Source organism: Heterodontus francisci, chromosome 4 (assembly GCF_036365525.1).
Source record: "Heterodontus francisci isolate sHetFra1 chromosome 4, sHetFra1.hap1, whole genome shotgun sequence".
NCBI classification, from domain to species: Eukaryota; Metazoa; Chordata; class Chondrichthyes; order Heterodontiformes; family Heterodontidae; genus Heterodontus; species Heterodontus francisci.
In genome coordinates, this window is record NC_090374.1 from 147,612,585 (window position 1) to 147,640,320 (window position 27,736).

General features: G+C 44.7%; 1 protein-coding gene across 1 annotated transcript in view; it reads right to left on the reverse strand.

Annotated features, from left to right (window-relative positions):
- Window positions 1-27,385, reverse strand: part of rassf6 (Ras association domain family member 6) — a 72,018-nt gene extending 44,633 nt beyond the window's left edge. Inside the window, exons 1-2 of the mRNA XM_068028911.1 lie at window positions 27,236-27,385; window positions 4,530-4,623 (exon numbers count right to left, since the gene is read on the reverse strand). The gene's annotated coding sequence lies outside the window, so the exon portion shown is untranslated. The remainder of the gene's footprint in view (window positions 1-4,529; window positions 4,624-27,235) is intronic.
- Window positions 27,386-27,736: the final 351 nt, after the last annotated feature.

The window sequence follows — 27,736 nt, forward strand, 5'->3', positions numbered from 1 at the left end:
CTAGCCAGGAAGGATCTAAAGGGAGGGCTAAGAAGAGCAAGGAGAGGACACGAGAAGTCATTGGCGGATAGGATCAAAGAAAACCCTAAGGCTTTCTATAGGTATATCAGGAATAAACGAATGATAAGAGTTAGAACAGGGCCAATCAAGGATAGTAGTGGGAAGTTGTGTGCGGAATCAGAGGAGATAGGGGAAGCGTTAAATGAATATTTTTCGTCAGTATTTACAGTAGAGAAAGAAAATGTTGCCGAGGAGATTACTGAGATACAGCCTACTAGGCTAGATGGGATTGAGATTCACAAGGAGGAGGTGTTAGCAATTTTGGAAAGAGTGAAAATAGATAAGTCCCCTGGGCCAGATGGGATTTATCCTAGGATTCTCTGGGAAGCCAGGGAGGAGATTGCAGAGCCGTTGTTGTTGATCTTCAAGTCGTCATTGTCGACAGGAGTAGTGCCGGAGGACTGGAGGATAGCAAATGTTGTCCCCTTGTTCAAGAAGGGGAGTAGAGACAGCCCTGGTAATTATAGACCTGTGAGCCTTACTTCGGTTGTGGGTAAAATGTTGGAAAAGGTTATAAGAGACAGGATTTATAATCATCTTGAAAAGAATAAGTTCATTTGCGATAGTCAGCACGGTTTTGTGAAAGGTAGGTCGTGCCTCACAAACCTTATTGAGTTTTTCGAGAAGGTGACCAAACAGGTGGATGAGGGTAAAGCCGTGGATGTGGTGTATATGGATTTCAGTAAGGCGTTTGATAAGGTTCCCCACGGTAGGCTATTGCAGAAAATACGCAAGTATGGGGTTGAAGGTGATTTAGAGCTTTGGATCAGAAATTGGCTAGCTGAAAGAAGACAGAGGGTGGTGGTTGATGGCAAATGTTCATCCTGGAGTTTAGTTACTAGTGGTGTACCGCAAGGTTCTGTTTTGGGGCCACTGCTGTTTGTCATTTTTATAAACGACCTGGATGAGGGTGTAGAAGGGTGGGTTAGTAAATTTGCGGATGACACGAAGGTCGGTGGAGTTGTGGATAGTGTCGAAGGGTGTTGTAGGGTACAGAGGGACATAGATAGGCTGCAGAGCTGGGCTGAGAGATGGCAAATGGAGTTTAATGCGGAGAAGTGTGAGGTGATTCACTTTGGAAGGAGTAACAGCAATGCAGAGTACTGGGCTAATGGGAAGATTCTTGGTAGTGTAGATGAGCAGAGAGATCTTGGTATCCAGGTACATAAATCCCTGAAAGTTGCTACCCAGGTTAATAGGGCTGTTAAGAAGGCATATGGTGTGTTAGCCTTTATTAGTAGGGGGATCGAGTTTCAGAGCCACGGGGTCATGATGCAGCTGTACAAAACTCTGGTGAGGCCGCACCTGGAGTATTGCGTGCAGTTCTGGTCACCGCATTATAGGAAGGATGTCGAAGCTTTGGAAAGGGTGCAGAGGAGATTTACTAGGATGTTGCCTGGTATGGAAGGAAGGTCTTACGAGGAAAGGCTGAGGGACTTGGGGTTGTTTTCGTTAGAGAGAAGGAGGAGGAGAGGTGACTTAATAGAGACATACAAGATAATCAGAGGGTTAGATAGGGTGGATAGTGAGAGTCTTTTTCCTCGGATGAGGATGGCAAACACGAGGGGACATAGCTTTAAGTTGAGGGGTGAAAGATATAGGACAGATGTCAGAGGTAGTTTCTTTACGCAGAGAGTAGTAGGGGCATGGAACGCCCTGCCTGCAACAGTAGTAGACTCGCCAACTTTAAGGGCATTTAAGTGGTCATTGGATAGACATATGGATGTAAATGGAATAGTGTAGGTCAGATGATCGGCGCAACATCGAGGGCCGAAGGGCCTGTACTGCGCTGTAATATTCTAATTCTAATTCTAATTCTAATTCTAATTCTAATTCAATCTGCCACATGAGAATTTCTTTCAAACATATCCCTAATGGAAGAATCTTCAGCACCACGATTTCTGGAGACAAATGAAACTCAAGGCAGTTTTTGGCAAGAGCAATGAATAAAGCCAGAGAACTGTCCTAACTACATGCCAACTGAAATAAGGTGCATCTATCAGCAGGACATACCTATTGACACTCAGTGCCCTGGACTAGCCAAGCAGCTATGTCCAGTGACAGAAAGTAATGCTTATAAGAAGTCACAAGCCCCAAGGGTTCTGAGATCAAACTGGAACCAAATTCAAATGATACATGGGAATAATGTGTGGAATGAAAGGCTGCATTTTCTGGTAACTTTTCATAAATGAGGACAGCAGGCTGCGTTCCCTAATTATCATTCTGTCAGAGATGCATGTGGAAATGTAGATTCACATTGCCCATGTACCTTGTTTGCTGCACAGGGATGCTTAGTGAAGCAGGCCTCATTGAAGGAAGGGCATTCACCCATGTCTTAAGGGTCTGGGACATGTTGGTTAGGTCACTGTTTATAGTAATAAAGTGATTGAAGACTTAAGTGGACCATATAACCATGGTAACTGAATCATTGGGAGAGATTGAGATGAACATAAGTGTATCTTCTTTGCTCCATGCTATTTGAAGTTTGCATTGTGTGTCTTTTGATGTATTGTAATTAAGTGTTAGTATGCATGGAATGTAGAGATCAAAGGTAGAATTCATATAAGTGTTTTTAGTAAACCACTGTTTGCTGTAGTCATGCTGGAATTGTGAAGTGTGGTACCTGAGTTTGTATAGTGAATCATGATCTCAATAATAAAGAATCATCAAATCATTTGGAATCATACTGTATGATTTCACTGAGTACTCAGATTGGATTGTGTAATGAGATTGTTAAAGACAATGATCTGATTCTTTGGTTGTTACAACTGTGCTTTGCTTAAAGTAATGAAACAAAATAGAATAGGAAAACAGTCTAACAATGGACAATGGGTAGAAATAGCAAGAATATGGTCAATGGACAAAATGCTTGTATTTGGTGGCAGCTTTCCCAGGTGCCACTAATGTAATAATTACTAATACATGAGGTCTTCATCAATCAATAGAATTATTCAGTAGGCAGTTGGCTGCTGTAGGGCCATTGTACCAAAACTAAACCAAAATATACTTACTGTAGGGTCTGGGCCAAAAATAAACTAAAATGTCCTTTCTGTACCTAATGGTTAGGGCAAAAAATCCGAGAGCCATGTTATACTTGGCCAATAATGGGCCATGAGAATAACCATCAACTGGTTCATGTGAATGAAACTTGGTGGGGGGGATACAAGGAAATATCCTTTAAAAACCTGCCCGATAATTGACAGGTCATCTGGAGTTACTGTTCTGTTATTGGAGAAACTGCAGTAGAATTCCTGGTGATGCTGCTTTGTAAATAACCAAACCTATCTCTGGATAACTCTGTTTAATCCAAAATGATCAATTATCTCCAAGTGAAAGGTCCAATCTTGTAGCTAGACCCTGCCTTTGCTGAGTGGAGTGGGTAAAGGTCATCTGATTATACACGGTGCAGATTTCTTAAAGGGACAGTGAATTTTGTGATTTAACGCTCCAGTGGGCTGAGCTACGTGTACGAGAATGCACATTAAGAATTAGGGAGTAGAGGTCACTGCCGGAAATATGTGCAGGACAGTGTATTGGCCACACTGATCTCTGCACCTATGCAGCCCCATTTAAGGGAAGCTCTGAGTTGTCAGTGCGAAACCAAAACATCAATCCCACTGTCTCTAAGGGATTTCTTGACCCCCCAGAAGACTGTCATATCCTATTAACATGTGCAGGTTACATAAATAAAGACGTATTCATCAACATATCAACATACTTTGCCAGAACTTTCACAGAGGCCATGGCTAAGCCAATGTTTGGGACATGTTGGTTTTACACGACATTCTCCATATAAGTTTGACAAGTGATGGCCAACGTTCAAAAAGCAAAGTGAGCTTCTCATTGTCTACCCACATAACAAAATATTTTCCAAGGTTCCTGCAGAGTTGCTCTGCTGGTAGAAAAGTAGTGGAACAGACCCTCATCCTGCCCACGTGGACAAGCCCAGATCCCCTAGGATGGGGTAATTTGAGTATATGAAGTGGACACACACTCAAGCCCAGGAGTTTCAGGCCTGTTATCTTGAGTAAGATTTGGTATTGTAGGGCCCTAGTGGGCATGATGGGTAGAAATTCAACTCGGCCCATTTTTGTGCTGCACTCAGGAATCCTGAGCAGGCCAGGCCTGACATCTGCTCCCCACATCGGAAGCAAGTTACGCAGAGCGGTCCTGCATCGGACTTTACAACTTTAATTAACATGTGCAAGGGACCTAACACCTAGTTTAGGTGACAGCCTAGAATTTCTGCAAAGCTACACTGACCAATATGACAGTGCTTGTAAGGCAGGTGCTGATTGACTGTGGGATGCATCACAAAATTGGTCCTTTTGGTTTCCCTTGCCTGGAAATGAGGACCAATTTCCACATCAATAAGCTCCATCTTTATACAAACTTTCCCCTATATTTCTGCAAATAAAATATTTTTTAAAAAGTTGGTGAGCAAGTCTCCAGCTTCAATTCTTGCTTACCTCAAACAGTGTGGGAGATAAGCTTTCAAAGTGGGTGTTGTAGATTCAGGTCTGGAGACTGTTGGCTTAAATACTGTCACCTTTAACTTCGAAACTGAAAAGCAAAAGTAAATGTGTGTTTGATGGAGAGCTGAGATCTCTGTTTCTGTACCGGTGAATTATGCATTTCATCCTCAATGACATATATTTGGCAGTTTTAATTCCATTTCTAGTGGGTGCAGTTTGACAGCACTGTAATTATTTGCATTCATCACATTTTGAAGAATTTAAAGTCCCTGCATGTTGCAGAACTGCTCATCATCCATCTGGTAGGTTTTGCTGTGCAGCATCAATGGAGCTTGAGAGGGTCTGAAGCATGCGAATGTTTTAAATTGGGCTGCATACTCATCGCAAGGTCAAGGGCTAATCCTGAAAGAGGGGTGAAATTCCACTTTGAACAAAAAATGGGAGAAACTACACATTTGAAAATTGTGCATTTGGCTATTTTGTCAATGGGTTGTTAACTAAAGAGACCCAGGTTTTTCATTTTAAAAAAGACATTTTGAGCCTTACAATATTTTATTTCATTAGGACTTATGCACATTATATAGGCTGATACTTGAGTCCAGTACTGATGGAGTCCTGCAATGTCAGAGATACCATCTTTCACAAGAGATGTTAAATCAGCTATCCATGCCTGGTCTGGCCTACGTGTGACTCCAGACCCACAGCAATGTGGTTGACTCTTACATGCCCTATGAAATGGCGTGGCAAGCCACTCAGTTGTACGGACCACCTGGCATCGACAGCAGCAAACCCAGCCCTGTCAATCCTGCAAAGTCCTTACTAACATCTGGGGGCTTGTGCCAAAATTGGGAGAGCTGTCCCACAGACTAGTCAAGCAGCAGCCTGACATAGTTATACTCATGGAATCATACCTTACAGACAATGTCCCTAACACCCCCATCACCATCCCTGGGTATGTCGTGTCCAATCGGCAGGACAGACCCACCAGAAGTGGGGGCACAGTGGTATACAGTCGGGAGGGAGTTGCCCTGGGAGTCCTCAACATTGACTCCGGACCCCATGAAGTCTCATGGCTTCAGGTCAAACATGGGCAAGAAAACCTACTGATTACCACCTACTGCACCCCCCACCCCGCCCCTCAGCTGATGAATCAGTACTTCTCCATGTTGAACAATTGGAAGAAGCACTGAGGGTGACAAGGGCACAGAATGTACTCTGGGTTGGGGACTTCAATGTCCATCACCAAGAGTGGCTCAGTAGTACCACTACTGACCGAGCTGGCTGAGTCTTAAAGGATATAGCTGTTAGACTGGGTCTACGGCAGGGGGTGAGGAAACCAACAAGAGGGAAAAATCTACTTGACCTCGTCCTCACCAATCTACCTGTCGCAGATGCATCTGTCCATGACAGTATTGGTAGGTGTGACCACCGCACAGTCCTTCTGGAGACGAAGTCTCATATTCACATTGAGCGTACTGTCATGAAAACCCTACATGCCAAATCGGAAACAAAGTGATTCCTGAAAATGCAGCGGCCCGCTGACATCATCAGAGTGCACCAAACCACGCACATGCTCAGCTACATCTTGCCAGGACGAAGTGGCGCTTGCGCTGGATGACTGACAGCACAGCGCCAACGTCATCATGTATGCACGCCTGGTCCATCAGCGCGCATGCACAATAAAGCGTCATCTGGTATCCAGCCCCCCACTCAGCTGAGGAAGCGGCTGAATGGGAGACTTTGAAGCTGGAGCTCGATCCCAGTCACTCACTCCTGCCCCTCTGGCCGCTCTCCCCCTCAGCAACTCAGTCCAGCCTCAATGTTTCCCCCCTCAGCTGCTTGCTCCTGACCTTGCTGCTCCCCCCCACTTCCCTGCCCGATTGTTCCTCGCGTTGCGCCATCCCGCTCTCCGGCCGTTCGCTCCCACTTCCCCTACCCCTCCAGCTGCTAGCACTAGGCTGTGCCGCTTCCTTCCTCGCAGCCACTCTCTCCTACATCACCCCGCCCACCTTGCTTCTTCGGGCAGTGCGCGGTGACTGGGAGCGAGTGGCCAAGAGGAGGGAAGCAGCGCGGCCTAGAGCTAGCGACTGGAGGGGCACGGGTGGGGGGGGGGGGGGGGGGAGCGAACGACCAGAGATTGGGGTGGCGTAAAGCGAGGTGTGGGGAACAATTGGGCAGGGGAGTGAGGGGGAGCAGCGAGGTCTGGACCGAGTGGCTGAGGGGAGATGGCCAGTGGGGCGGGAGCTAGAAGCTGCATTCAGGTGAAATCAGTCCTGGTCAGTCATATAAATGAATCACAATAACAAATTGGCAGCACATTTTAGACTCTGCCCGATTTTCTTTTCCATCGATCGGGCCAATTCACTCTCTTCCGATGGAAATTTAATTATAAAATTCCTTTTGTATTTAATAGGATTACTGGAATATTAAATGGATCTGCGGATTACAGTTAGTATCCTATAACTACATAGTAGCATATTACTGGGCTTCTTTGCTAGAACGATCTAGCCATAAGCATTTCCTGTGATAAATTGAGTAGCGCCATCTTTAATCCTGGAAGCTGCCTGAACATCGCCGACACTGACATTCCAGTTGAAGAGCCTGTATTTGCGCAGGTGCAAGTACTGCACCACCTAGCATTGTCAGCAAATATAGCCAATGAGAAATATTGATTTCATCGGTTGGAACCTTGCCTGAGACCTTTACTGGAAATTCTTACAAAATAACTTTTTTACAAAGTAAACTGGTAGCCAAGATGGCCACTGCAATTTACATTTGAAACACCAAAAGATTAGACTGGAAACAACACGACTGACTCAATCTAGCAGAACAATGGGGTGCTTTCTGATTAAATTACCTGAAATAGCTTTATCGATACAGTCATCAGGAGCCGTTGACACCTATTGACTTTGAAAGAGCCAACTCCCACCAAGTGTGACTGGACAGCTTGAGGGGCAGAGCCTTGAATCTCAGAGTAGATTCCAGAAGGACCTCATTAATACCACAAAGAGGTTTGGTAATGTCATGTGACTGCTTGTGCAGCTCTGGGGAGACTGTAAGCTTGATCACACAGAAAGCAGAGGAGGTAATTGGAAAAGCCATCAACGAAGCAGCTCTCTCTCTCTCTCTCTCTGTCACTCACTGTCCAGTCAGACAGCCACAGCCAGCAACTAGGGGAGAAAGATCAAACCTCTCTTCTGCCTTCAGAAGCCCTGAAAAAAGCATGGCCATCCCTGTGCATGTGGCCCAGCAAGGACTTCAGGACTGCAATTTCAACTGAGGACTCTGGGACTGATACAAATACTCTACTCCAACCACCAAAGTTCGTGTGTGTGTGTGTGTGTGTGTGTGTGTGTGTGTGTGTGTGTGTGTGTGTGTGTGTGTGTGTGTGTGTGTGTGTGTGTGTGTGTGTGTGTGTGTGTGTTAAGAGTAATAAACTTACATCTTTCTTGTTTAAACTCAACAAAACCTGTCTGATTGGTTCTTTTGCAATTATATTAGAGGAAGAGGAGCAAGTGCTCACTGAGGTGGTGAGTTCAGCCACTGTGTTAAAAAAAGGATAAACCCTGTTGCGGTCAAATAAGAGAAAGGGGAGCCTGCGACCCCCTTCCTCACTGGCTGGAACGGTACCCACCATTGTAAAGTGTGGCACTATCACTGTGCTAAATGGGATAGATTTTGAACAGATCTAGCAACTCAAATCTGGGCATCCATGAGGCGCTCTGGACCAGCAGCAGCAGCGGAATTGTATTCAACCACAATCTGTAACTTCATGGCCCAGCATATCCCCCACTCTATCATTACCATCAAGATGGGGGACCAACCTGGTTCAACGAAGAGTGCAGGAGGGCATGCCAGGAGCAGCACCAGGCATACTTAAAAATGAGGTGTCAACTTGGGGAAGCTACAGCTCAGGACTACTTGCATGTCAAACAGCGGAAGCAGCATGCAATAGACAGGGCTAAGCAATCCCACAACCAAAGGATCTAAGCTCTGCAGTCCTGCCACATGCAGTCGTGAACGGTAGGGAACAATTAAACAACTGGCAGGAGGAAGTGGCTCCACAAATATTCCCATCTTCAACGATAGGGGAGCCCAGCACATCAGTGTAAAAGGTAAGGCTAAAGCATTTGCATCCATCTTCAGCCAGAAGTGCTAAGTGGATAATTCACCTCGACCTCCTCCTGAGGACTTCAGCATCACAGATACCGGTCTTCAGCCAATCTGATTCACTCCACATGATGTCAAGAAACAGCTGAAGGCACTGGATACTGCAAAGGCTATGGGCCCTGACAGCATTCCGGCAATAGTACTGAAGACTTGTGCTCCAGAACCTGCCGCGCCCCTAGTCAAGCTGTTACAGCACATCTACAACAATGGCATCTACCCGGCATTGGGGAAAATTGCCGAGGTATGTCCTGTCCACAAAAAGCAGCTCAAATCCAGCCAGGGTAATTACCGCCCTATCAGTCTACTCTCGAAAATCAGCAAAGTGATGGAAGGGGTCGTCAAAGTGCTTTCAGCGAACATCCCCACTTCTGACCTTATGATTGAAGGAAGGTCATTGATGAAGCAGCTGAAGATGGTTGGGCCTAGGACACTACCCTGAGGAACTCCTGCAGTGATGTCCTGGAGCTCAGATGATTGACCTCCAGCAACCACAACCATATCTTCCTTTGTGCTAGGTATGACTCCAGCCAGTGGAGGCTTTTCCCCCCGAGTCCCATTGACCTCAGTTTTGCTAGGGCTCCTTGATGCCATACTCGGTCAAATGCTGCCTTGATGTCAAGGGTAGTCACTCTCACCTCACCTCTTGAGTTCAGCTCTTTTGTCCATGTTTGAACCAAGGCTGCAATGAGGTCAGGAGCTGAGTGGCCCTGGCAGAACCCAAACTGAGCATCACTGAGCAGGTTATTGCGAAGCAAGTGCCGCTTGATGGCACTGTTGATGACACCTTCCGTCACTTTACTGATGATTGAGAGTAGGCTGATGGGGCGGGAATTGGCCGGGTTGGACTTGTCCTGCTTTTTGTGTACAGGACATACCTGGGCAATTTTCCACATTGCAGGGTAGATGCCAGTGTTGTAGCTGTACTGGAACAGCTTGGCTAAGGGCGCGGCAAGTTCTGGAGCACAGGTCTTCAGTACTATTGCCGGAATATTTTCAGGGCCCATAGCTTTTGCAGTATCCAGTGCCTTCAGTCGTTTCTTGATATCACGCGGAGTGAATCGAATTGGTTGAAGTCTGGCATCTGTGATGCTGGGGACTTCAGGGGGAGGCCGAGATGGATCATCAACTCGGCACTTCTGGCTGAAGATTGTTGCAAATGCTTCAGCCTTATCTTCTGCACTGATGTGCTGGGCTCCCCCATCATTGAGGATGGGGATATTTGTGGTGCCACCTCCTCCAGTTAGTTGTTTAATTGTCCACCACCATTCACGGCTGGATGTGGCAGGACTGCAGAGCTTAGATCTGATCCGTTGGTTATGGGATCGCTTAGCTCTGTCTATCGCATGCTGCTTACGCAGTTTGGCATGCAAGTAGTCCTCTGTTGTTGCTTCACCAGGTTGACACCTCATTTTGAGGTATGCCTGGTGCTGCTCCTGGCATGCCCTCCTGCATTCTTCATTGAACCAGGGTTGGTCTCCTGGCTTGATGGTAATGGTAGAGTGGGGGATATGTCGGGCCATGAGGTTACAGATTGTGGTTGAGTACAGTTCTGCTGCTGCTGATGGCCCACAGTGCCTCATGGATGCCCAGTTTTGCATTGCTAGATCTGTTCGAAATCTATCCTATTTAGCACGGTGATAGTGCCACACAACACGATGGACGGTATCCTCAATGTGAAGGCGGGACTTCGTCTCCATAAGGACTGTGCGGTGGTCACTCCACCAATACTGTCATGGACAGAAGCATCTGCAGCAGGCAGATTGGTGAGGACGAGGTCAAGTATGTTTTTCCCTCGTGTTGGTTCCCCCACCACCTGCCGCAGACCCAGTCTAGCTGCTATGTCCTTTAGCACTCGGCCAGCTCGGTCAGTAGTGGTGCTACCAAGCCACTCTTGGTGATGGACATTGAAGTCCCCCACCCAGAGTACATTTTGTGCCCTTGCCACCCTCAGTGCTTCCTCCAAGTGGTGTTCAACATGGAGGAGTACTGAGTCATCAGCTGAGGGAGGGCGGTAGGTGGTAATCAGTAGGAGGTTACCTTGTCCATGTTTGACCTGATGCCATGAGACTTCATGGGGTCCGGAGTCGATGTTGAGGACTCCCAGGGCAACTCCCTCCCTACTGTATACCACTGTGCCACCACCTCCAGTGGGTCTGTCCTGTTGGTGGGACAGGACATACCCGGGGATGGTGATGGCAGTGTCTGGGACATTATCTGTAAGGTATGATTCCGTGAGTATGACTATGTCAGGCTGTTGCTTGACTAGTCTGTGGGACAGCTCTCCCAACTTTGGCACAAGTCCCCAGATGTTCGTAAGGAGGACTTTGCAGTTTCGACATTGCTGGATTTTCCGTTGTCGTTTCCGGTGCCTAGGTCGATGCCGGGTGGTCCGTCCGGTTTAATTCCTTTTTATTGACTTCGTAGCGGTTAGGTACAACTGAGTGGCTTGCTAGGCCATTTCAGAGGGCATGAAGAGATAACCACATTGCTGTGGGTCTGGAGTCATATGTAGGCCAGACCAGGTAAGGACAGCAGATTTCCTTCCCTAAAGGACATTAGTGAACCAGATGGGTTTTTACAACAATCGACAACGGTTTCATGGCCATCATTAGACTAGCTTTTATTTCCAGATTTATTAATTGAATTCAAATTCCACCTTCTGCTGTGGTGGGATTTGAACCCATGTCCCCAGAGAAATATCCTGGGTCTCTGGGTTACTAGTCCAGTGATAATACCACTACGCCACCGCCTAACAGCATTGTGGGTGTGCCTACACCCCAAGGATTGCAAAAGTTCAAGAAGGCGACTCACCACCACCTTCTCAAGAGCAATTAGGGAAGAGCAATAAATGCTGGCCTAGCCAGCAATGCCCACATCCCATGAACAAGTAAACAAAAACTCATTAGCCTGTTTTGGTGGATGCAAAAGATACCATGGCACTATTTGAAGAGGACCACTGGAGTTCTCCTGGTATCCTGGCCAACATTCCTCCCTCAACCAAAGAGAGAAACAGTTAACATTTCAGGTCTGTGACCTTTCATCAGAACTGTTCTGATGAAAGGTTACACACCTGAAACATTAACTCTGTTAATCTCTCCACAGATGCTGCCTGACTTGCTGAGCACTTTCTGTTATTATTTCAGATTTCCAGCACTTGCAGTATTTTGCTTTTATTCCTTAAAGCGAGAGCTGGATCTGTTTTTGGCTGGGGTGGACATCACCTCCTACAAAAGGTAGGAACTTCAGGAAAGGTAGGTACTTCAAGGAATTCAGGGCCACAGTGATCTCCTGAACTCGTCTGAATCATCTGGATGGATCAAAGAGGAATTTCCCAGAAATATTTCCTTCAGTTGCCTGGGTTTTTTATCTGTTGTTTTTGCCTCTCCCGGAGGATCACATGGTTTTTGAGTGGGTGGAGAATGTATACATTGTGATACACAAGGTATCACAATTGTGTAGGATAGGTTGTATCGACCAGAGGGTCTTTTCCTGTCCATTATTGGTCATATGTTTGCGTTCATTCATATTTAATTTTATTCCACCCAGATTCTGCTATTAGGGCAGAAATCATATGAAAGTGTGACCTCGAAGAGTTTTTGAGTCAAAGGAATATGAACATACGAATTAGGAGCAGGAGTAGGCCGTTCAGCCCCTCTGCCATTTCGTCATATCGTGGCTAATCTAAATGTGGTCTCAACTCCTCTTTCCAGTTTACCTCCCCATAACACTTAACTCCCTTGTCTATCAAAAATCTAACTCAACCTTGAATATATTCAATGACCTTGCCTCTACAGCTCTCTGAGGAAGCAAATTCCAAAGACTAACAAATCTCTGAGAGAAAAAAATTCTCTTCATCTTCATTTTAAATGGGAGGCCCCTTATTTTTAAACTGTGTCCCCTCGTTCTAGTCTTGCTCTTAATTGGAAACATCCTTCCAGCATCCAACCTGTTAAGTCCCCTCAGGATCTTATATGTTTCACTAAGCTCACCTCTCATTATTCTAAATTCCAATGGGTGTAGGCCCAACCTATCCAATCTTTCCTCATAAGATAACCCCTTCATCCCAGGAATTAGTCGAGTGAACCTTCTCTGAACTGCTTCTAATGCAATTTTATCCTTTCTTAAGGAAGGAGACCAAAATTTGGAAACATTCTGATTGCTAGAGTTAAAGATGGATTTGTCAGGAATTTGTTTGCTTCGCTTGTAGTCCATTGTCAACTTGCTTCTCACTGCCTGTGGGACTGAGACACTGCAGGATATTTTTGTTCACACCCTCAGTGTGGGCAAGGCATTGCCTTCAGGCAGATCCCAATCTACTGTTATCACACAGGAGGAGCACGAGAAAGGAGAATTGGACAGCATTTAAGGAGAATGGACCCCACAAGGTATTACCCCTTCCCCTTAAATTATACAGCAACGCAGGTCCTATGACGAGCTTATAGTGAGGAGATGTGTATTAGGAGAATGTGTTCCACCAAAGAGGCAATAGGGTAGTACTGTCACCTACTGCATGAGGACCTGCAGCCACAGTCATCTGGCACAGGGACATCTCCAGGAGCTGTGGGTGATCTCTGTAATATTGGACAGGAGCTGTCAGGGCAAGTATTCATCAGGTGACTAATGTACTTTATAGGAAAGCTGGGGAATTCATCCAGTTTGGCAACACAGCGAGGCAGCAGTAAGATAGAGCCTTTCCAATTTATTAAGTTGCTGTCCATCCCACAGTGCATGGTGCAATTGATGGCATGCATATTGCTCAATCTCCACAACCTCTGAACAGATAAGATGACCACTTGCTCAATGTGAAGATTGTGTGTGACAACAGGCAGGGAATGCTTCCTCTCAACATGTGTTCTGCTGGAAGTTGGCGTGATCCATTTGTCTGCAGGAATTTGGCCCTCCTGAGCTTTTTGAGGAAGCTAATCATGTGAACATGTGGTTTTGGGTTCATCAGGTCTACCCCCCAATCCCATAGATACTGATGCCACTAACAGTTGCCCTAATAACAGCAGAGAAACACTGCTGCAACAAGGCACACTCCTCTACTGGATTGATCACTGAGGGAGGCATCAGGGTCTTAAAGGAACATTTTCACTGCCTAGACAGGTTAGTTTGCTCCTGCATGGTTCTAGCCTGGCATGGTCTGCACAATTTCACCATTTAAAAAGTTATGGATTTGAGCAGTCCTGGAATGGTGATCCCAGCTGTTTTGGAGGCTGAAGTACATGGAGAAGAACATCAGGGTAACTACCACTCAGAGGACACCTCATTGACTGCTGCAAGGGATATCAGGCAACAACTGAAGTCTTCTGTGTAACGCAGCCTCCCATAACGCCTTCTCTCCCACCTTTAAATAGAGGAAGGATCCTTCAAACTAGAATCCTGGAATATCACACCTACCTAATTAAACCAATAATAATCACATGAATGAATAATTAGCACTCCTTTTCCTGTATGACTACCATGTCCATGAATAAAAAAATATAATATATATAACCTGCACTTATATTATTCCTTTCATGACCTCAGTACATCCCAAAATGCTTTGCAACCAATGAAGTAATTTTGAAGTGTAGTCAATGTTGTAATGTAAGAAACACAGCAGCCAATTTGTGCACAGCAAGGTTCTAAATCAGCAATGTAATAAGGACCAAATCATCTGCTTTTAATAATATTGGCTGACAGATAATTATTGGTCAGGTCACCCGAGAGGACTCCCCAGATCTTTGGAACAGTGCCGTAGAATCTTTTATGTTCATCTGAAAGTTTCATCTTAACATCTTATCTTAAAGTCAGCACCTTTGACAGTGCAGCACACCCACTGTACTAGATTTTGATTTTGTGTCAGCCTAGATTTTGTGCTCAAGTCTCTGGAATGGGCTTGAACCCAGAACATTCTGACTCAGGTGACAATCCTACCACTGAGCCATGGCTGACAATATACCAGGCCATCAGTGGATATTTACCTTTCATACAACAAACTCCAAAGTGAACATGAGTCACTGTGCTCTTTCCCCATACTGTGCTTTCCCTAGGAAGCACCAAAATGAGGCACATCGATTTCAGCTTCTGCCATTCCAATGGGCCCTGTGACTATGACCACAATGAACTGGCTGGTCTAATGGCAGCTCTCAGATCCTGAAAACCCTGAAGTACAGCAGCCTGCATTGCAGTTGCTAGAAGCTAGTATGCCAGGTCCTGTTTACCGTTCTCCTACTGTCATCAGGGCAGCAGTTTGCCCTGCCATAATATTCATTGACCCTGTAATTGGGAAGAATATCCTAATGTTGCCATAAATATGAGCTGTAGACTTGAGAGTCACACCTGTAAGTTGCTGCACGACCTCAGTTTGCCCTCAGAGCCTGCACGTCAGCACAATGTTCCTCAAAAATCCTTCTTTTCAGCTGAGTGGATAAATCCCCAGGGTCGGATGAGATGTATACCAGTCTGTTATGTGAGGCAAGGGAGGTGATAGCAGGGGCTCCAACACAAATTTTCAGATCCTCTCTGGCCACAGGAGAGGTGCCAGAAGACTGGAGGACAGTGAATGTGGTACCATTATTCAAGAAGAGTAGCAGGGATAGACCAGGTAATTACAGACCTGTAAGTCTAACATCAGTGGTTGGGAAACTATTGGAAAAAATTCTGAGGGACAGAATTAATCTCCAGTTGGAGAGGCAGGGATTAATCAGGGATAGTCAGCACGGCTTTGTCGGGGGAGATCGTGTCTAACTAACTTGATTGAATTTTTCAAGGAGGTGACTAGATGTGTAGATGAGGGTAAAGCAGTTGATGTAGTCCAAATGGACTTCAGTAAGGCTTTTGATAAGGTCCCGCATGGGAGATTGGTTAAGGTGGTAAGAGCCCATGGGATACAGGGCAATTTGGCAAATTGGATCCAAAATTGGCTTAGTGGCAGGAAACAGAGGGTAATGGTCGAGGGTTGTTTTTGCGAGTGGAATCCTGTGACCAGTGGTGTACCACAGGGATTGGTGCTGGGACCCTTAATGTTTGTAGTGTACATTAATGATTTAGGCATGAATATAGGAGGTATGATAAGTAAGTTCGCAGATGACACGAAAATTGGTGGTGTCGTAAATAGTGAGGAGGAAAGCCTTAGATTACAGGACAATATAGATGGGCTGGTAAGATGGGTGGAACAGTGGCAAATGGAATTTAATTCTGAGAAGTATGAGGTGATGCATTTTGGGAGGACTAACGAGGCAAGGGTATATACAATGGATGGTTGGACCCTAGGGAGTACCAGAAGGTCAGAGGGACCTTGGTGTACCTGTCCATAGATCACTGAAGGCAGCAGCACAGGTAGATAAGGTGGTTAGGAAGGCATATGGGATACTTGCCTTTATTAGCTGAGGCATAGAATATAAGAGCAGGGAGGTTATGATGGAGCTGTATAAAATGCTAGCTAGGCCACAGTTGGAGTACTGTGTACAGTTCTGGTCACCACACTATAGGAAGGATGTGATTGCACTGGAGAGGTGCAAAGGAGATTCACCAGCATGTTGCCTGAGCTGGAGCATTTAAGCTATGAAGAGAGACTGGGTAGGCTAGGGTTGTTTTCCTTAGAACAGAGAAGGATGAGGGGGGACATGATTGAGGTATACAAAATTATGAAGGGCATAGATAGGTTAGATAGGAAGAGACTTTTTCCCTTAGTGGAGGGGTCAATAACCGGGGGCATAGATTTAAGGTAAGGGGCAGGAGGTTTAGAGGGGATTTGAGGAAAAATATTTTCACCCAGAGGGTGGTTGGAATCTGGAATACACTGCCTGAAGGGGTGGTAGAGGCAGGAACCCTCACAACATTGAAGAAATGTTTAGATGAGCACTTGAAATGCCATAGCATATAAGGCTACGTGCCAAGTGCTGGAAAATGGGACTAGAATAGTTAGATGCTTCATGGCCGGCACAGACACAATGGGCCAAAGAGCCTGTTTCTGTGCTGTATAACTCTATGACTCTATGAGTATTCACGACGTTGGGTCCGAGATTCTGAAGATGTAGGCAACCCGAGCCTCCTCATGAAGGGAGACACATCCTCACCCACTCCTCATTCCTCCAGCTCTGTCATGCTCTATGAATCCAGTGCCACATCCTCACTGACACTGATCAGTACCCTCACTGAAAGTGTAGTATAAGGACCTGAAAGGGCTAATGCTGGAGACAGTGAGAGCTGGACTTGGTGTTTTTTTTAAAAAAGAGGTCATCGCAAGGTCTTTTGGACTTGGTTTGCAAATAGCCCTTACTGGAAGTAACCTGTCTTCAGATAATTACCCAGCAGGGGTTTTTTGACTTGGAGAAGATGTTTACAGAGAAGTGACAGGTCAAGATCTATAGGGGTCAGGCGACTTGACTCTTGAGATATTGTTTTGGTTTCACTTTGGACAGTCAGTTGGAGTTTTAAAAATCAACCTGAAGGACAAAACACCAGCTCAGTCTGTAGCATCTCTTTGAAAAGCCTGCCAGTTTTTCTATCTCTTTGAGAAGCTCTTAGAAGCGAGTGTAAGAAATAGAGAAATTGATGCTACATTCATCCTGAAAGGCCTGCTTGAATCTCTGGTTGCCACATTTCTCCTGAGACACTGGGAAAAACCTGCCAGATAAATCCTCAACACCGCCTGAATGAATTGCTCCAGAGAAAGATCCCAATGACAGCCATCTACCTGTATTTGGGACACCAAACCAAAAAAGGGACAACTGACATCTTTTGATATTTTCTCTTTTTTTCTTCAAGAATTAGCATGTATTTGACAAAGGTACTCTTTTCTGTCTCTTGTAACAGAGCTCTAAAAGCAAATCTCTATTTTTTCTGGTTAACCAGTGTGAATGTGTGAGTGGCTAAGTTTAAAGGGAACTTTCATATTTCAATCTGTGTGTTTATGCTTTGCTTCATTACTGGTTAAGTCTTGTTTTATAATAAACTGATAATTTTGTTGTTTATTAAAGAAACCTGGTTGGTGTATTTTATTCTGGGATAAAGAGTAGAGTCTATGATTGATCATATTGGTAACAGGGCAAACATTTAAATATATATTATGACCTGTGGAGAAGTGGAACTAGAAAAGCCAGTGCACTCCTCTCACCTCGGTCATAACAAAGGGGACATTGTTGGAATACAGCGCACAGCGTTGGAAAAATGGGGAGAGAGGTCGATCTATAGCGAAAAGGCGACTCGGGAGTGGGTGGAATCGGTAGCCATTACTCAATCAGTCCGCATAGAAAAAGTACGGGGAACCTTGAAAAAGTGTGGGAACTTCCAGAAAGCACAGGAAACACCCAGAAAGAGCGTGAACACCTCCATTAAAGTCAAATGAATTAAAAAGAAAGGGGAACACCCTAAAAAGCCTAACAAAGCCTAGGAAAATAAAATGGATTCAAAATTTAGAATGCCTGAAAGCTTCCACAATCAGGAAGGACCCAATCCTTATGAAGAAAAAGATTCTTATGGTTTAGGATAGCTTCCCATCTGTATACTAAATCAGAAGCAGAACAAGTAAATACCCTTTTATACTCTATAGGTGCAATTGTGGATGATGTGACTGTGAGGCAAGGAATAAAAGAGACTTCTGATAAATTTAAGGATGTGCTACAAGCCTTCGACAAATATTTCAATTTAAAGGTGTAATAAAATTCTGTAAAGATCAAAATTTAACAAGTAAGTCCAGAAGATAGGCGAATCCGTAGATTCTTTTTAAAATCATCTGTACAGATTGGCTGAGGGATGTGATTATGGAGAATTGAAGGAAGAACTGATAAGGAACTGAATAGTTGTGGGAATAGTTGATGAGTCTTTATCAGATCTCACAGTCGAAAGATGACCTTATACTCGAGAAGGCAATCCAGATGGTACGTCAGGCAGAAGTCTGAAGACAAAATAGAGGCATTCTGCAGGCTGAACAGAAGCCTTGGATTAGAAGAAATCCAATGACTGTACAGTTCTTGAAGCCAATGATGGTGAGGAAATCTACAGAGAAGAAGACACACACAGGTGAGAAGCTGCATGACACCGGGAAACCATGCCAGCGCTGTGAAGCCAGTAAGACCCACAGTTGGGAACTGTGTCCTGCTAGTAAAGCGGAATGTTTCAACTGTAAAAAGACTGGCATTATGGAAAAATGTGCCAGAGCAAGACTTCTTCACTGAAAATCACAAAGCAAAAGACCTTCACACAAAGAGTGGTGAATGAAGTGCATCAACTTCCAGCAGGAAAGGAACCAGGAACTAAGAGAAATTAATGACCCAAATCAAGGAGTTTGGAAGTCGGACATTTATGTAAACGGACATCTAACGAGTTTCAAATTGGACACAGGTGCTAACGTCACAGTTCTGTCAGACTAAGAGCCATGGTTGATGAGACATTGCCTACAACTCACAGACACACAGTTGCATGGTCCAGGCTGGAACCAACTGAAAGTGAAAGGTAAGCTTCAAGCAACTCTACAATATAGAGGGAGAATAATTATGGAAACTCTATACGTTTTGCAAAACCAAAAATTTCCCCTGTTAATCAGAAAAGTGTGCTTAGACCTGCATCTTGTCAAGAGCACTACAGGAAGGATGTGATTGCACTGGAGAGGGTGCAGAGGAGATTCACCAGGATGTTGCATGGGCTGGAGCATTTCAGCTATGAAGAGAGACTGGATAGGCTAGGGTTGTTTTCCTGAGAGCAGAGAAGGCTGAGGGGGGACCTGATTGAGGTATACAAAATTATGAGGTGCATTGATAGGATAGATGGGAAGAAACTTTTTCCCTTAGCGGAGTTGTCAATAACCAGGGGGCATAGAATTAAGGTAAGGGGTTTAGAGGGGATTTGAGGAAAATCTTTTCACCCAGAGGGTGGTGAGAACCTGGAACACACTGCTTGAAGGGGTGGTAGAGGCAGGAACCCTCACAACTTTTAAGAAGTATTTAGATGAGCACTTGAAACACCATAGCATACAAGACTACGGGCCAAGTGCTGGAAAATGGGATTAGAACAGTTAGGTGCTTGATGGCTGGCACAGACACGATGGGCCAAAGGGCCTGTTTCTGTGCTGTATAATGCTATGACTCTATGGCTCTAAGATTGATGAAGTCAAACAGCCATAGGTAAACAGTCACTCTCAAGCAGACTATCCAAAATTTTTCTGAGGTCTTGGAAGACTGAAGACAGAGTATAGAATCACACTTAAAGAAGATGTCAGACCAGTGTGTATCGTTACACCCAGAAAGATACCACAACCATTGATAAACCAAGTTCAAGACCAGAGAATGCAACTTCCTATGTTGCCTAAAAAATTGCTCTGGGATTGGATGTCTGGGACTACAAGAGAGTAAGAGACCAGGAAAACTCTTATAGAAGGCAACAAACTTGAAATTACAACAAAAGTTTTCGTGCCAGAGACTTACCAATACTGAATGAAGGCCAAGGAGTATGGATACATGACCTAGAAAGGGAAGTTAGTGTAATCCACAGAGATGAAAACTACCAGAGATAGTTTGTGGTACACACAACAGAAGGGAACATACGTAGAAATAGGAGAAACATTATCCCAATTCCCCAGAAGCAACAGTCAATCATTTATTTGGAAGAACCAGATGATGATGAAGAAACCCAGAGAAAACAGGATACTACAATCTTTAGTAAAAATAAACCAAATCGGTGATCCAGACTTACGAGGAAGACTACTGATCATCGCAGTCAGACTAGAACAAGATCACAGAGAGTCATGAAACCTCTTAACAGAGACTTGGGGGGGAGAAAATGTAGTAGGTAAAGTCAAGAATGTATATATGTTAAAGAATATGTATGGATAAAGACTTAGGGGGAGATGTAGTGTAACGACCTGAAAGGGTTGATGCTGGAGACAGTGAGAGCAACCCCTCCCACTGTAATGATGATGATGTAATAGTCACATGGTAATGGACTTTGGAAGAAGAGAGTAGCAGCACAAAGGATGCTCGCTAAAGAGGCTTGTGGAGAGTGTATATAGAGATGTGTTAATAAAAGAGTTATTAGTTGACCATATCCAGACTTTGAGACTTTAACAAGAATGCCCTAGCTACACTACAACTACAACAACAACACACAACAGAAAGTATCTGGGGTGACTTGAAGAAGGAAAAAAGACAAAGGTGTTGTTGGTGCTCAAGGAAGTAAAGGGACGAAAACTGGTATGTTACTCTGCCTGCCCTCATTGAACTTCTCTGTGGCCATGTGGGTGAAAGAATTGGTGCTCAGTGCCAGTGCTAATGCTATCTCCCTCCACATGGCATGAGAAATTTCTTTTTGCTTTCTCCCATTGAGACCAAGCAATCAGTAGATTGCCCTCACCCTTTCTCCCCTGTCTTTCTCTCTCTGTCCATCTCTGTCTATGTCGCTCTCTCTCTCTGTCTCTCTTTTTCACCATCCCGCTATGTGTCTCTTCTCTCTCTCACTGTCTGTCACACCCTCTCCCTGTCTCTTTTTCTCTCCCTTTGTCTCTCTTGCTTTCTTGCTCTCTGTCTCTCCTTCCCTCTTTTGCTGACTCACATGCATTAGGGTTTGATGTCAGTCTTACTAGAATTGTATACTCCTATTACCAGCCTGTGCAGGGTCCTTCTCACTTTCCTGCTGTCTCTGCCAGATCCTCAGTACAAGACATTCTTTAAAAGTGACACGAGGCATTGAGTGCAGCCACCTGACAGTCAGCTGACAAAGCCCAGCTCAGTTTCTTACTATCAGTTGCGTCCACAACCTGCTGCTACAAACTTGAGCCAGACCTAACATTTTAGAGGCTGCACTTTAATTTGAGAGGCATTCTACCAGTCAATATATATCCTTCAAACAACATAACTAAAACCAGATTTGCTTGGAATTTCTTAATGGTCTCCCTTGGTGAAAAATTGCCAAAACCCTAGATAGAATTTATGGCAGCCAATTGGAAGACCTCTGAGGAAATCCTGATGATTTGCTGTCTGTGGGATCTTGCTGTGTGTGAAATGTTTCCCAGATTTCAATAGTGACTTCATTTCAAAAGTAGTTCATTAGCTGTGAAGCTCTTTAGGATGTCCAGCAGTCATGAAAGACACTATGAAAATGCAAATCATTTTTTTCTTTCCTTTTCTTCAATACACCCCCCAGTAGTTCCATTTTACATGGAATTTGTGCTGCAGAATTGCCAATAGATATTTAAATAAGCTGACCCCTCTGATTATGGTAGGGATATGCTGCAGAGCATTAGTGGGCATGACTGCTAGTTCAGGGGCACCAAACTCACATTAATGGAAATTCAGGGTCTTTCTTTTTCAATCCTTGGATTGCTTAAATTCCAGGAAACTTTTCTGGACTCAACCAGTATTTTATGCTTGCAGGTCATGCATTGTCACCCTGAATGAAATCCTAATATTAAACATCAGGAATAAGTTTATTGCTGTAATATCCATCCAAAAGTACCAAAATAAGCACTGAAATATAATTTTAACCAAGGTGAAAAATGACAAAGACTTTGATCCAAGTTGCACTGTCATTCTATTTCCGCTCTTTCTCTTTTCCATTTTCTCTCTGTCCTGTACAAAACATAAATTTAATTTTACTTTTTTCTATTGAAGTCAATTGACTCTGTCTCAAACAACTTTCTTTCTCCTAAGACAAAAAATAAGTTTTAAATGTTTAAGTGTTTTTTCCCCCACCTCATAACCTTAGAAAACTTGAGTTTTTATTAGATTAAACCAGCTTCATAGGATTTTTTTGGCGATCAAAGACCCAGCCAAGGAAGATTGAGAACATGGCTTTGACAACTAGGCCAGTGTTTGACTCACTTTCATGCACCAGTAGGAGTGCTGCCAAACTAATACTTATGGATGCCCCAAAAGGCTGCCTGGGTTTGGAGGAATTAACCTTTCTGCTACAGTTCAAGGATTAATTTCAGGCTTTTCATGAAACCAGCCTTTCTGCTGGTAACCTACAATCAGTGCAACATAAACTTTGAATATTCATCATCTTTTGGCCAATCTGTACAACTTCTCCTGGTCTCGTGGTACTGCCTATAGTGTTGAGACAGCTGTTCTTATTAAAGTTGCCTCCAGTTACATCTTGTTGTTATGCCAACTCAAGTATTAACAATGTGGAACACTGAACTAAGTGAGCACTTAGATAAGTGCACATTCCTTTGTACATGAACCTGTCTAGTAACTTTGAAAATATATCGCAACATTAAAAACACATCTTGTATTTCAGAGTTCAGTATTTCAGTGTTCAGAGGGTGAGAGAAAGACAGAGGGAAATGTCCTGACTCCAGAAAAGAATGCAAAATCTGCTCCAGCTGCAGTTCATGGGGGTCAAGGTCAAGGAGGACCTCCATGAGGTGAAGAGCCAGCAGGCCTCGCTCTTTGCCACGGAGGCCTCCAAGATCATCTTCTGGTCCAGAGTCCGCTCCATTGAGCAAGATGAGATAGGCTCGCGTTACTTCTTCCAAAAGGTACACAGAGAGAGCTCTGTGATCAGCAGCCTGAAGGAAGAGGATGGCTCGGTAACGTCTTTGCAGTCCGATATACTAAGGATCAGCAAATCCTTTTATGCTGGGCTGTATGACGCGAAGCCCACAGGCAGCAGAGCCTCCCAGTCCTTCCTGTCATCTATCACAGAGGTCTTAGATGACAGCATGAGGGAGAGACTGGACAAGCCGTTAACCCTAGACGAGCTGACAAAGGCCATCAAGTCCTTCAAGACGAGTAAAACTCCCGGAAGCGATGGCTTACTGGTTGAGTTGTATTCGGCCCTGTGGGACTGGGTCGGCCCGGACCTGCTGGAAGTATACGAGAGTATGCTCCTGGCCAGCAGCATGTCAGAATCCATGAGGAAAGGCATCATCACCCTCATTTACAAGCAGAAGGGGGAGAGGGCAGAAATCAGAAATTGGCGGCCCATCTCACTGCTTAATGTTGACTACAAGATTCTGTCCAAAGTCACAGCCAGTCGAGTCAAATCTGCTCTGGAGTTGGTGATTCACCCTGACCAGACCTGTACTGTACCCAGCAGGAAGATCTCTGATAGTCTTGTGCTACTCAGGGATACAATCGCCTATGTACGGGACAGGAGGGTGGACACCTGCCTCATCAGCTTGGACCAGGAAAAGCTTTTGACAGAATATCGCACACCTACATGATGGACGTGCTGTCCAAAATAGGGTTTGGGGAGGGAATCTGCAATTGGATCAAACTGCTCTACACAAACATCAGTAGCGCAGTCTCAGTCAATGGGTGGGAATCAGAAAGTTTCCCGATCCAATCTGGAGTCAGACAGGACTGTCCTCTCTCCCCTGTCTTGTTTGTTTGCTGTTTTGAACCCTTTGCTGAGTCTATTAGGAAGGATGCGAGTATAAGAGGGGTGACAATCCCAGGCAGTGGAGGCACCCAGGTTAAAACCTCCCTGTACATGGAGGACGTCGCCGTCTTCTGCTCGGATCCGCTGTCCGTTCGCAGACTGACGAGCATCTGTGACCAGTTCGAACTGGCCTTGGGAGCCAAAGTTAACGACGGCAAGAGCGAGGCCATGTTCTTTGGGAACTGGGCTGATCGATCCTTTGTCCCCTTCACCGTTAGGTCAGACTGCCTGAAGGTGCTGGGGATATGGTTTGGAAGGGCTGAGGCATGCACCAAAACCTGGAAGGAGCAAGTAGCCAGGGTACACCATAAACGGAGCATGTGGGAGCAGCGATCTCTCTCCATTATGGGTAAGAATCTGGTCATCAGGTGCGAGGCGCTCATGTGGTTGCTGTACCATACCCCACTCCTGCGCTGTGGCGGTCACCCGAGCCATTTTCCGCTTCATATGGGATCCAAAATGAACCAGGTCTGGAGGGACACGATGTTCAAACCTCTTGATAAGGGCGGGAAAAATGTACCCAACGCCGCCCTCATCCTGATGACCACTTTCGTGTGTGGCTGCATCAAGCTGTGCGTAGACCCCCAGTACACAAACTCCAAGTGTCACTATGTGCTGAGGTTCTATCTGTCCCCAGTGTTGCGAAGGATGGGCCTGGTCACATTGCCGCGGAACGCTCCATCCAGTTGGACCGTGCCGTACCACCTATCCTTCATGGAAATGTTTCTACAGAAAAACACCTTTGACCACCGGTCCATCAGGCGGTGGTCTGCACGGAATGTCCTCAAGGTCCTACGGGAAAAGGAGATGGCGGATCCTGTCGGATGGTTCTCCGAGCAGACTGCCAAAGTCATTTGGCGGAATGCTTCATCACCAGAACTTTCAAACAAGCACCAAGATCCAGCTTGGCTGGTGGTGAGAAGAGCCCTCCCCGTCAGATCCTTCCTGCATGCCCGGAGTCTCACACCCTCAGCACAATGCCCTCGAGGTGGCTGTGGTGGGGAAGAGACAGTTGCCCGCCTCTTTCTGGAATGTGTCTTTGCAAAGCAGGTGCAAAAAGAGATACAGTGGTTTTTGTTGAGGTTCATCCCAAGCAACTCTGTAACACAGGAGTCTGTGCTCTACGAGCTGTTCCCAGGGACGCACACTGAGATAAGCATCAACTGCTGCTGGAGGACTATCAATTCGGTGAAAGACGCCCTTTGGTCTGCCCGAAACCTGCTGGTCTTCCAGCGCAAAGAGTTGTCCACGACCGAATGTTGCAGACTGGCACATTCCAAGGTCCAGGACTACGTGCTGAGGGACGCACTAAAGCTTGGGGCAGCCGCAGCAAAGGCTCAATGGGGAAAGACCACAGTGTAAGGTCCTCCCGCCATAGTCAAGCGAGGGGCTGGACCCATGGAAAACCCCTCGGGCTGTATACACCAAACATGGTTTGGCTGTAAAATGTACACAGCATACAAAATGGAATGGAAGGGTTTTGAGGCAACTCACTCCTGTATCGAAGGAAACTGATTTCTTTTGCACTTTCTGGAATGCCTACTTGGTGCTGTTTTGAATTGTTTGTACTTTTGCTTTACAGGTTGTTATGAAGAAAGCATATTTTTCGAGAGAAAAAAAAAGTTAAAGGTGAATTATCCCAGGGTAGAAACTGAATTATCTCAGGGTTAAAGGTGAATTATCCCAGGGTAGAAACTGAATTATCTCAGGGTTGAAGGTGAATTATCCCAGGGTAGAAGCTGAATTATCTCAGGGTTAAAGGTGAATTATCCCAGGGTAGAAGCTGAATTATCTCAGGGTTAAAGGTGAATTATCCCAGGGTTCAAGGTGAATTATCCCAGGGTAGAAGCTGAATTATCTCAGGGTTAAAGGTGAATTATCCCAGGGTAGAAACTGAATTATCCCAGGGTTGAAGGTGAATTATCCCAGGGTTCAAGGTGAATTATCCCAGGGTAGAAGCTGAATTATCTCAGGGTTAAAGGTGAATTATCCCAGGGTAGAAGCTGAATTATCTCAGGGTTAAGGTTAAGTTATCTCAGGGTGGAAGATGAATTGTTCCTGGGTGAAAGACAAATTATCCCAGGATGACCATTGAATAATCCCTGGCAGTTTTGGAAGCTGCACCTTTGCCAGGAACCTGTTTCATGGGAATATTTTTAGACCCAAAAATTACTTTCTACTTGAGGTTTGCCTCACAAGATCCCACAAACAGTGATGAGATACATTCCTACATATTCTTTTATCTTAATGCTGTTCAAGGGATAAATAATTGGCCTGGACATCGGAAGAACTCCCCTGCTCTTCTTTGAAATAGTGTCATGGGTCCTTTTAGTTCACCTGAGCGGGTAAATGGTGCCTTGGTCTAATGTCCCATCCGAAAAATGAAAGATTTGACTCTATTACAGGTACTCCCTTAAGTACCGTGTTTTGTTTTACTATTTATTAACCTTTAACATTTCAGACTGGGCACAAACAGATAACCTAAAATATAAGTCTGCAGGAATGTATTTCAGTCACCAGTGGAAAACAAAACCAGCAGATTAAGTGGCAGGAATGCTATTTCATTCACAAGTTGTAACATGTTATGCTCTATCATGAATCGTAGACTGACTAGGTTAACATGGCAGATTTATATTGAAAAACACAGCACAACAAAAGCTTAATTTTGGTGATGACCCTTGAAATGCAGCAAATTAATATACAAAGGCAAGTTGGGTTATTATAACACTGCACTTTGGGCTCTCATCCTGTTGTTATAAACAAACAAGCCTATCAGTTTGCATAGCAAAGGTTGTAAAATATCCATGAGTCGCAGTGGCTTTCAGTTTTGTGACACGACTGCAGACATATCAGGTTGTGATAGTATCTTAGCAGTTGAGGAAGTTCCGAATGATTTTGCAGAACTAGTCTTGTGAGGCTCATAACTGAGTTGGTTAGTTTCTGAGTTCTGACCTTCTCATTCATGGACTAATTTAACACTCAACAGATCAAAAGAACTGTGATAAACATTTTTTTAATTTCCAAAATATACTTTATTCATAAAAATCTGTAAAAAAAATACATGACAAAACAGTTCCAAACAGCACCAAGTTAAAAAAATACAAACAGTGCAAAGGAGGTCAAGTTTTGTGACAAACATGCATTCTTAATCCATAAACTTTACTTACCTGAGGAAATCTGAAGTATAAATCGGTGTGATGTACTCTCTCACAGATCCCTTTACTTGGCCATTCAAGCACATGACAACTTTAGAACTATCTATCAGCTCACCTCTAAAATATGGAAGAGCCTCAAGAAAAAACGAATTACTCGCTCAGGAAAACTGTTGGGCTTGAAATTTGACACACCCATCACCAGCAGCCCTGTGCATTTTGGGAGTGTTTACTTTGTTGTTATAAGCAGCTGATTCAAACACACCCACACTGGCATACTGTTAGAGAGAGTATGCCGTACCTGTGTGGGAAGCTGTCGGTTAAAAGAATGTGCTGCCTCTGTAGAGGAACTTGCCACTGCAAATTAACTCATGCTCCAAGTTTTATTGATGTAGCACAACTAGAAAACTTGTGGCTGAGAGATTCTATATAATGTGTTTACCTAAAACATATTTAACTTGGATTGCCAACTAAAAGAAAGAAAGACTTGCATTTATAAAGTTCCTTTCATGACCT